This window comes from Ranitomeya variabilis, chromosome 1 (assembly GCF_051348905.1).
Source record: "Ranitomeya variabilis isolate aRanVar5 chromosome 1, aRanVar5.hap1, whole genome shotgun sequence".
NCBI lineage: Eukaryota > Metazoa > Chordata > Amphibia > Anura > Dendrobatidae > Ranitomeya > Ranitomeya variabilis.
Genome location: NC_135232.1, coordinates 374,124,667 through 374,135,130, shown reverse-complemented (window position 1 = coordinate 374,135,130; position 10,464 = coordinate 374,124,667). Strand labels below are relative to the sequence as shown.

The 10,464-nt window shown below is 47.2% G+C and overlaps 1 protein-coding gene across 5 annotated transcripts in view; it reads left to right on the top strand.

Annotated features, from left to right (window-relative positions):
• Nucleotides 1-388: 388 nt before the first annotated feature.
• CEP78 (centrosomal protein 78) overlaps nucleotides 389-10,464 on the top strand; it is a 167,503-nt gene continuing 157,427 nt past the window's right edge. The window contains exon 1 of one of the 5 annotated variants that reach the window (XM_077249007.1): nucleotides 389-936. The gene's annotated coding sequence lies outside the window, so the exon portion shown is untranslated. Of the gene's footprint in view, nucleotides 937-1,371; nucleotides 1,389-10,464 lie in introns of those variants that run through there. The other 4 variants (XM_077249008.1, XM_077249005.1, XM_077249004.1 and 1 more) reach the window with 4 other exon arrangements.

Genomic DNA, 10,464 nt, shown 5'->3' with positions numbered 1-10,464 from the left:
TGCACACTGAGGGGGGAGTGAGGAAGGAAGGCTGGCAGGATGCACAATGAGGGGGGGAGGATGGAAGGCTGGCAGGATGCACACTGAGGGGGGAGGAAGGCTGGCAGGATGCACACTGAGGGGGGAGTGAGGAAGGAAGGCTGGCAGGATGCACACTGAGGGGAGGCTGTTATGTTAAGATGCACACTGGGAGGGCAGGCAAGAAGGGTGGAAGGATGCACACTGAAGGGGGGAAACTAGCAGGATACACACTGAGGAGAGGGGAGGAAGGGAGGCTGGCAGGATGCACACTGAGGAGGGGAGGAGGAAGGAAGAGAGGTTTGTTGAATGCACAATGAGAAGGGGGATGGAGAGAGGAATGAAGAGGGGCAGGATGGCGATGCACACTGAGGAGGAGTGGTGGGGAGGAAGGCTGGCACAATGCACAGGGGGAGAGAGGAATGAAGAGGGGCAGGATGGACACTGAACGGGAAAGGGGGAGGAACGCTGGCAGGACGCACACTGAGGAGGGGAGACGGAACGGCAGAATGCAGTGCACTGGGAGGAGGAGCGGAAGGGGAACACTGCAGTGGGATGTCACCAGGAAACCAGGGGGCGGGCTCTGAAAGGACGGTTGGGAAACCAAGGGAACAGAACGCTATGGAGGCAGGAGGCGGCCGTTGTCGGCGCTGAGTATCACAGCCCGGGCACGTGACACAGCTGCCGGTGAGCCCGCGCTCCTCGGTACCTGGCTGTGGTGACGCCACTTACACTCCGTGTATTCTCTGCACCTGGCTGTGGTGACGCCACTTACACTCCGTGTATTCTCTGCACCTGGCTGTGGTGACGCCACTTACACTCCGTATATTGGCGCCTTCTTACCTCCGGCATACTATTCTGGGTTGTCAGCTCTTTCCATAGTGATAGAACCAGTTGCCTTTTCATACGTGGCTTAGGGTAAGTTATGGACGGTGCAGCAGCTTCCTTGGCTGTGCAGCTCTAAAATGCTGAGCTCTTCCCAACAAAAAGATTATCGGTTTATGTTCCTCAGGGTAAAGCAGCTTTTTATTGTCACATTTGAGGAGCCATAACTTTGTTTTCTGTCTCTGTAGGTATGTAAGTACTGTTTCTTATCATATTGTACTTCAGAGGTTAAATCTTGGACTTTTTTTTATTATGAGGTAACTTTTTGCCCGTTTTGCCCGTCACCGATCTCTGCCGTGTCTGAACGGTCTCAGACCACTCCAGCCAGCGATTCTACTGCCTCATGTGACCTCACTTCAACAGAGCAGCTGATCCTCTTCCAGTCTGTTCCTGGAGGGGGCCTCATGCAGATTGACAGCTGGCTTCCTGTTCTTAAAGGGAACCTGTCAGCAAGATTTAGCACAGTAACCTACAGACAGTGTCAGGTCAGCGCCGTTATACTGATTACAATGTTACCTTGGTTGATGAAATCCGTCTTGTGGTTGTTGTTTAAAGGGAACCTGTCACCAGGTTTGGCTGATAAGAGATACAGCTATCACCGTTCAGGGCTTATCTGCAGTATTCTATAATGCTGCATATCTGCCCCCAACCCGACCTGCAAGAGAAAATAACTTTTATTATACTTGTGGGGAGATCCGATCCAGTGGGTGTCGCTTTGCCGAGGAGACTGTGTGGATGACGAAGGGACACATCATCCACACGAAGCAAGGACGGGGACGGGGAATCGTAATTAGATGGGAGGCACCAGATCAAAAGCAGCGACACCCATCGGACCGGACCAACCCGCAAGTGAGTATAATAAAAGTTATTTTCCTTCTCTTGCAGGTCTGGTTGGGGGCATTATAGAATGCTGTATATCAGCCCTGAAAGGTGATGGCAGTATCTCTTATCGGCCAAACCTGGTGACAGGTTCTCTTTAATCTGTATTTGTAGTTTTCAGTTAAAGAACTTGTCCACTACAATAACTTTTTTTTTTTTCATAAATCTTGCTATTATGTGCCACTGAAAACATCCACTGTGTTTATTTTAGCAATATTACCTTTTATCATGCTGTAGCAGCACATCTTCAGTGCTGGATTCAGCTCTCATGGGGTTAACTTCCTTTCTCCTGACTTATTGTGCTCTAATACTACAAGTTCCATGATGCATTGCACTGGCCTCTAAGCCCAAACCTAGCATACCCACTCCAAAACACACCCAAATCCCTCCCTCCTCTATCTTCAAAAAGATTTGTGATGTCATTTCTGTCCAACCTCCTCTTTTTTTTTTTTTTTTGCATTTGTCCAACCCACACTCCATTACAGATAGATTATTATTATTATTTATTGTTATAGCGCCATTTATTCCATGGCGCTTTACATGTGAGGAGGAGTATACATAATAAAAACAAGTACAATAATCTTAAACAATACAAGTCATAACTGGTACAGGACGAGAGAGGACCCTGCCCTCGAAGGCTCACAATCTACAAGGGATGTGTGAGAATACAGTAGGTGAGGATAGAGCTGGTCATGCAGCGGTTTGGTCGATCGGTGGTTACTGCAGGTTGTAGGCTTGTCGGAAGAGGTGGGTCTTCAGGCTCTTTTTGAAGGTTTCGATGGTAGGCGAGAGTCTGATGTGTTGTGGTAGAGAGTTCCAGAGTAGGGGTGATACGCGAGAGAAATCTTGTATAAGATTGTGGGAAGAGGAGATAAGAGGGGAGTAGAGAAGGAGATCTTGTGAGGATCGGAGGTTGCGTGTAGGAAAGTACCGGGGGACAAGGTCACAGATGTATGGAGGAGACAGGTTGTGGATGGTTTTGTACGTCATGGTTAGGGTTTTGTAGTGGAGTCTCTGGGCAATGGGGAGCCAGTGAAGGGATTGACAGAGGGGAGAGGCCGGGGAATAGCGGGGGGACAGGTGGATTAGTCGGGCAGCAGAGTTTAGAATAGATTGGAGGGGTGCGAGGGTGTTAGAGGGAAGGCCACAGAGCAGGAGGTTACAGTAGTCAAGGCGAGAGATGATGAGGGCATGGACTAGGGTTTTTGCAGATTCTTAGTTGAGGAATGTACGGATTCGTGAAATATTTTTGAGTTGAAGTCGGCAGGAAATGGAAAGGGCTTGGATATGTGGTTTGAAGGAGAGATCAGCGTCAAGGGTTACCCCGAGGCAGCGAGCTTGTGGGACTGGGGAGAGTGGGCAGCCATTTACTGTAATGGATAGGTTCGTTGGGGGGGTCGCGTGAGATGGGGGAATGATGATGAATTCTGTTTTGTCCATGTTAAGTTTCAGAAATCTAGCGGAGTAGAAGGATGAAATAGTGGACAGACATTGAGGGATTCTGGTTAGTAGGGAGGTGATATCTGGTCCAGAGATGTAGATCTGTGTGTCATCAGCATAGAGGTGATACTGAAAGCCATGAGATTCTATGAGTTGTCCCAGGCCAAAGGCGTAAAGGGAGAAGAGTAGGGGCCCAAGGACTGAACCTTGTGGGACTCCGACAGATAGGGGGCGAGGTGAGGAGGTGGTCTGTGAGTGGGAGACGCTGAATGTCCGGTCTGTTAGGTATGATGAGATCCAGGATAGGGCCAAGTCTGTGATACCAAGGGATGAGAGGGTCTGTAATAATAGGGAATGTTCCACTGTGTCAATGGCAGCCGACAGGTCGAGGAGGAGGAGGACAGAGTAGTGTCGCTTGCTCTTGGCGGTTAAGAGGTCATTGGTGACCTTAGTTAGGGCAGTTTCAGTGGAATGGTGTGACTGGAAGCCAGATTGTAAGCTGTCAAAGAGGGAGCAAGAAGAGAGATGGGAGGACAGTTCAAGGTAGACGTGTTCCAGTAGTTTGGCGGCATAAGGGTATGTGCACACGCTGCGGATTCTGCTGTGGATTTTTCCGCAGCGGATTTGGAAAATCCGCAGTGCAAAACCACTGCGGTTTTTACTGCGGATTTTCTCGCGGTTTCTTCTGCGGATTCCTCTGCGGGTTTTCAAAGGGTTGGGATGAAGACTGAGGTGAGGTTTTGGATGAAGTGGGATGGGAGCGGGTCAAGTGCACAGGTGGTGAGATGCGATCTTGAGAGTAGAGTGGAGAGTTGATCTTCTGTAATGGTGGAGAAGTTGGTTTTGGAGGTGGAGGGCTGGGAAGTCGGGAGGATAGATGGATAATAGATAGATACATACATACAGAGATGTATGTATATCTCTATTTCCATAGATATGTCCATATCCATGTTTCTAAACCCCTTCACCCCTGGAGCTTTTTTTCGTTTATCGCTCCCCTTCTTTCCAGAGCCATAATTTTTCCATCAATATGGCCATGTGAAGGCTTATCTTTTGCCGGACAAGTTCTACTTTTGAACGACATCATTGGTTTTACCATGTCGTGCAACAGAAAATGTGAAAAAAATTCAAAGTGCTATGAAATTGCAAAAAAAGTGCAATCCCACACTTGTTTTTTGCTTGGCTTTTTTACTAGGTTCACTAAATGCTAAGGCTGTGCACACGTTGCGGATTTGATTGCAGATCCGCAGGGTTTTTTGCCACACAGAACTGCATCAAATCCGCAGTGTAGTGCACAACCAATGTAAGTTTATGGGAGTCGCAGACTTGTTGTGCACATGCTGCGGAAATAGCAGCACCGAAACGCAGCTTTTTTTTCTGCAGCATGTCACTTCTTTTGTGCGAAACTGCAGTGTTTCTGCACCCATAGACTTGCATTGAGTCAGGCACATCTGCAGCAAAACCGCAGATGTAAAAAAGATCTGCTGTTTTGCTGCGGATGTGGGTCAGAGAAACGCTGCAGTTCGGGAGGAGGGAAGTGTGTGGGTGGTGACTGTGTGCGTGTATGTGTGTGCAGGCGGGGTCTGCGGGCTGTTCGGGTGTGTGCGGGGCTGTCAGGTTTTGTGCGGGTCTGTGCAAGGGGTCTTTGGGGGTGTGTGTGTGCAGGCATCATCCGATGGGACTACAAGTATGCAGCATCCAATCTGCAGCTAATCCGGATGTAATCCGGACAGTGGACACGCACCCTACACTATCCATACATCTATCAATAGATATATCTATCCAGTTATATCGATAGATATATGAATAGATAGATGTATGCATCTATAGATCTATCTATATGTAGATCTGTCTATCCATATCTATCATCTATCTGTCTATCTGTGTGTGTAATTGAGTGTGGGTTGGACAAATGTAAAAGAGGAGGTTGGACATTAATGACATCACAAATCTTTTTTTGTTCAATAATACATCTTTATTTAGCTTTCAAAAACCGCACCAAAAACGAATAAAAAACCGCATCAAAACGGCACCAAAAACTGCATCAAAACTGCGCAAAAACCGCACCAAAAACTGCATCAAAACTGCGCAAAAGGCAAAGAACGCATCAAAACCGTGCAACAAAAGCATCAAAATCGCAGCTGCGTTTTCTGCCAGGAGATGCAGATTTTGTGCAGAAAATTCTGCACCCAAATCTGCAACGTGTGCACACAGCCTAAACCTGACTGACCTGCCATTATGATTCTCCAGGTAATTACGAGTTCATAGACACCAAACATGTCTAGGTTCTTTTTTTATCTAAGTGGTGAAAAAAAATTTCCAAACTTTGCTAAAAAAATAATAATAATAATTGCGCCATTTTCCGATACCCGTAGCGTCTATATTTTCTGAGATATCGGGTTGGGTGAGGGCTAATTTTTTGAGTGCCGAGCTGACGTTTTTAATTATACCACTTTTGTGCAGATGTTTTCTTTTCATCGCCCGTTATTGCATTTTAATGCAATGTCGCGGCGACCAAAAAAACATAATTTTGGCTTTTGATTTTTTTTTCTCGCTACGCCGTTTAGCGATCATGTACATTTTTTTTAAAATTGAAAACAGCTGACATGTTGCGGCTTTGAAGTGGGCTCACCGCCGGAGCGCACCTCAAAGCGGGGGATACTGCCAGCTGACGTACTATTCCGTCAGCTGGCAGAAAGGGGTTAATGAACAATATGTTTCAGTTAAAAAAAAAATAAAAAATTCTGCGCCAGAGGGGGAAAGCCGACGGCCTGGGAAGGGGTTAATACCCATGGCCCCTCCCAGGCTATGAATATCAGCCCGCAGCTGTCTGCTTAGCCTTTACTGGCTATTAAAATAGGGGGACTCCCCCCAAAAAATGACGCGGGGTCCCCCTATATTTTTTATAGCCAGAAAGGCCTATGCAGACAGCTGCGGGCTGATATTCATAGCCTAGAGAGGGGCCATGGATATTGCCCCCCCCCCCGGCTGCAAATACCAGCTCGCAGCCGCCCCAGAAATGGCGTATCTGTAAGATATGCCAATTCCGGCACTTAGCCCCTCTTCTCCCACTCCCCTGTAGCGGTGGGATATGGGGTAATAAGGGGTTAATGTCACCTTGCTTTTGTAAGGTGACATTAAGCCTGGTTAATAATGGAGAGGCGTCAATGAGACGCCTATCCATTATGAATCCTATAGTAGTGAAAGGGTTAAAAAAAAAATTAGACAGCCAGAAAAAAGTATTTTAATATTCTTAATTTAACCATACTTACAATACTCGATCGCCTGCAAAAAATTAAAATAATAAACCAACCGTATACTACCTGTCCGCCGTAGTCCAATTAATAACGAGTGTCCCACGACGATCTCCCCTATAGAACAGTGACATCGGGTGATGTCACTGCTCTATGGACCTTCAGTGACACACTGATAGGAGACAATGGCTCCTGCTGTGTATCACTGAAGAGGTTACCTGAGTTCAGGGTCTCACTTTATGGCAATGCTGCGTGGGAATTTTCTCTCACAGCAGTGCCACAAGTGAGACTAGGGACTATTTCTCACTGGGGCGGAGGAATACAGTGCGGCAGGATACCTTCCGTCATTGTATTCCTGGAGCCCCTGGAGAGCGGTTCGCATCAGCTGATGCTGCTGCTCTCCACGGGAGATCGTCGTGGGACACTCCTTTTAATTGAATATCTGCGGATCAGGGAGTATAGTGTTTGTTATTTTAATATTTTTTGCAGGTGACACTGGCTTCGGGGATCAAGGTGATGGCGATGTACTCTGTTATATGTACTGCATGTCTATATGTATGTATGTACTGTATGTACTGTATGTTGTATGTCGCATGTTTCATGTTGTAAGTACATGGTGCATGTTGCATGTCGCATCTTGCATGTCGCATGGTGCATTTTATATGTCGCATTTTGCTTGCTGTATGTTGTATGTCGCATGTTGTATGTGTGTAAAGTATGTACTGTATATGTGTATGTGTTTTTGTTTTTACATTCAACACATTAGCCGGATGATGGGACTACTACTGTCCCATCATTGGCTAATGTGTCACTCACTGTCACTGTAGCAGGCATAGCCCGATGGGACTTGTAGTCCCATCGGACGATGCCTGCACACAGACACACACACACACCAATGACCCCCCGCCCTGCCCTCATGTCCCTGCGCCGCCAGCAGATCCCAGCGCCACCCGCAGACCCACCGCGCAGACCCCCCCGCACACAGATTCCAGCAACGGCCGCACAGCCCCACCCATCCCAGCACAGCTCCGCCCATCCCAGCGCTGCCAGCAGATCCCAGCGCTGCCAGCAGATCCCAGCGCGGCCTGCAGACCCCCTCCCCCCCTCACGCACCGGCCGCACAGCCAGCAGACCGCCCCTCGCAGCACAGCCCCGCAGGCAGACCCCAGCGCCGCCCACAGCCCAGTCACTCTTGATGAGTGACCGCTGTCTGTGGAGGCTGGGTCACTCCTACTGATGACGTCACGTCAATTTCCAGAGTCTGGAAATTGACGTGACGTTGGCGGAAATTAGCGGCAGCTGCAGCCTGGGGGTCAAGTGACCCGGACTCAGCCGCCGGCATAGCGCCCCTCACAGGCTAAAACGCCAACATAAAGTATTTACAAAATTCATTTGGGGCCCCGGGAGGATACATTGGGGGGTTAATTGAAAGTAGTGGACAACCCCTTTAATGATATGCTTGTGCCCCGGGGCGGGACTGTGGTGGTGGTGATAAAGGGGGGGGGGGTCTTCATGTGGTGCTCTTATTAGCTATTCATAATGCAACCTGCTGACAGGTCACTGATCCCTCACTGACCTGCCCCCTGGTTTACATAAAGAATATTATATGTATATAGTGAAAAATAAACCCTTCTGCAGCATAGACACAAGTCGTATTCCCCCACATATGGGGTATCGGTGTACTCAGGAGAAATTGCACTACAAATTGTATGGTGCAAATTCTCTTGTTACCATTATGAAAATGCAAAATTTGGGGCTAAAATAACATTATGAGGAAAATGTGATTTATTTATTTTTTTTATTTTCACAGCTCAACGTTATAAACTTCTTCGAAGCACCTGGGGGTTCAAGGTGCTCACCACACATCTAGATAGGTTCCCTGGGGGGTTTCCACTGTTTAGGCACATCAGGGGTTTTCTAAATGTGACATGACGGCTAATGATTCCTGGAAATTTTACATTCAAAAAGTCAAATGGCTCTCCTTCCCTTCCGAGCCCTGCCGTGCACCCAAACAGTAGTTTTCTCCTTCAAATTGGGTATCAGCGTACTCGGGAGAAATTGCACAATAACTTTTAGGGTCCATTTTTTCCTGTTACCCTTGTCAAAATTTAAAAAAAAATGGATCTGAAGTAAAAAATTTTGTGAAAAAAAAGTTAAATGTTCATTTTTTTTCCACATTCCAAAAATTCCTGTAATGCACCTGAAGGATTAATAAACTTCTTGAATGTAGTTTTGAGCACCTTGAATGGTGTCACTTTTGGGTATCTTCTATCATTTAGACCCCTCAAAGTGACTTCACATGTAAGGTGGTCTCTTTAAAAAAAAAAAAAAAAAAAAGGTGGTTTTGTAAATTTTGCTGGAAAAATGAGTTATCACTGGTCAACTTTTAACCCTTATAACTTCCTTAAAAAACAAAAATGTTTCTAAAATTGTGCTAATGTAAAGTAGACATGTGGGAAATGTTATTTATTAACTATTTTGTGTGACATATCTTTGGTTTAAGGGCATAAAAATTCAAAGTCGTAAAATTGCAAACTTTTTGCCAAATTTATGCTTTTTTCACAAACGCAAGTCATACCACTATCATGAAGTAAAATGTCACGAAAAAACATTCTCAGAATCACTGGGATCTTTTGAAGCATTTAAGGCTATGTGCACACGCCAGGATTCTTTGCAGAAATTTCCAAAACAAAAGCGGACTTTTTCTGCAGGAAAACGGCATGCATATTTTCTCGCGTTTTTTTTCCGGAGCTTCCCAATGCATTAAATAGTGGGAAATCTGCTAAAAATCCCCCAAATTAATGAACATGCTTCGTTTTTTACCACGATGCGTTTTTTTCGCAGGAAAAAAACGCAACATATGCACAAAAATTGCGGATTGCATTCTGTTAATAGGATGCTTAACGGATGCGTTTTTTTTCGCGGTTTTATCACGTTTTTATAGCGAAAAAAATCCGGAGCATGTGCACACAGCCTTAGATTTATAACCACATAAAGTGACAGTGGTCAGAATTATAAAAATTGGCCTGGTCATTAACATGCAAACCACCTTCGGGGGTAAGGAGGTTTAAGGGCGTCTGTCAGTAGGATTGTATTGTTCAAGATTATTGTACTTGTTTTTATTATGTATACCCCTCCTCACATGTAAAGCGCCATGGAATAAATGGCGCTATAATAAATAATAATAATAACTAGATGGGTATTTCCTGAAGGAACTACAGATAGTGCTTTGGAATGGTGCCCGGGCTGCCCCTGCAAGACTTTCACACTTGGGTGCCCCTCAGGCGGTCCGATTTGGTGGGTTGGGTCAATCTGGGTCTGATTTTGTGGGCGGGGTAAATCTAGGTCCGATTCGGTGGGCGGGGTCACTTTTGGTCCGATTCTGTGGGCGCGGCCACTCTGGGTCCGATTCGGTGGGCGGAGCCACTCTGGGTCCGATTTGGTGGGCGGGGCACCTTAGGGACCAATTTGGTGGGTGGGGTCACTCGGTCCGATTTGGTGGGCTGGGCACCTCAGGGTCTGATTTGGTGGGCTGGGCACCTCAGGGTCCGATTTGGTGGGTGGGGTCACTCTGGGTCCGATTTGGTGGGCGGGGTCACTCTGGGCCTGATTTGGTGGAAGGGGTCACTCTGGGTCCGATTTGGTGGAAGGGGTCACTCTGGGTCTGATTTGGTGGAAGGGGTCACTCTGGGTCCGATTTGGTGGGCGGAGCCACTCTGGGTCCGATTTGGTGGGCGGGGTCACTCTGGGACTGATTTAGGGGGCGGGGTCACTCTGGGTCTGATTTGGTGAGCCGGGCCCCTCGGGGTCCGATTTGGTGAGCGGGGTAATCTACTATATAATTGTCTAAGGGCACTTCCGTCTTTCTGTCTCACAACACCGCTACGTCATCATCTCGTGAGACCGCAATGCACTCTTGGGACCGGAGCGCGCAACAAGCATCGGGTACCGGCCACTCCAGGTGCAACAAGCATCGTGTACCGGCCGC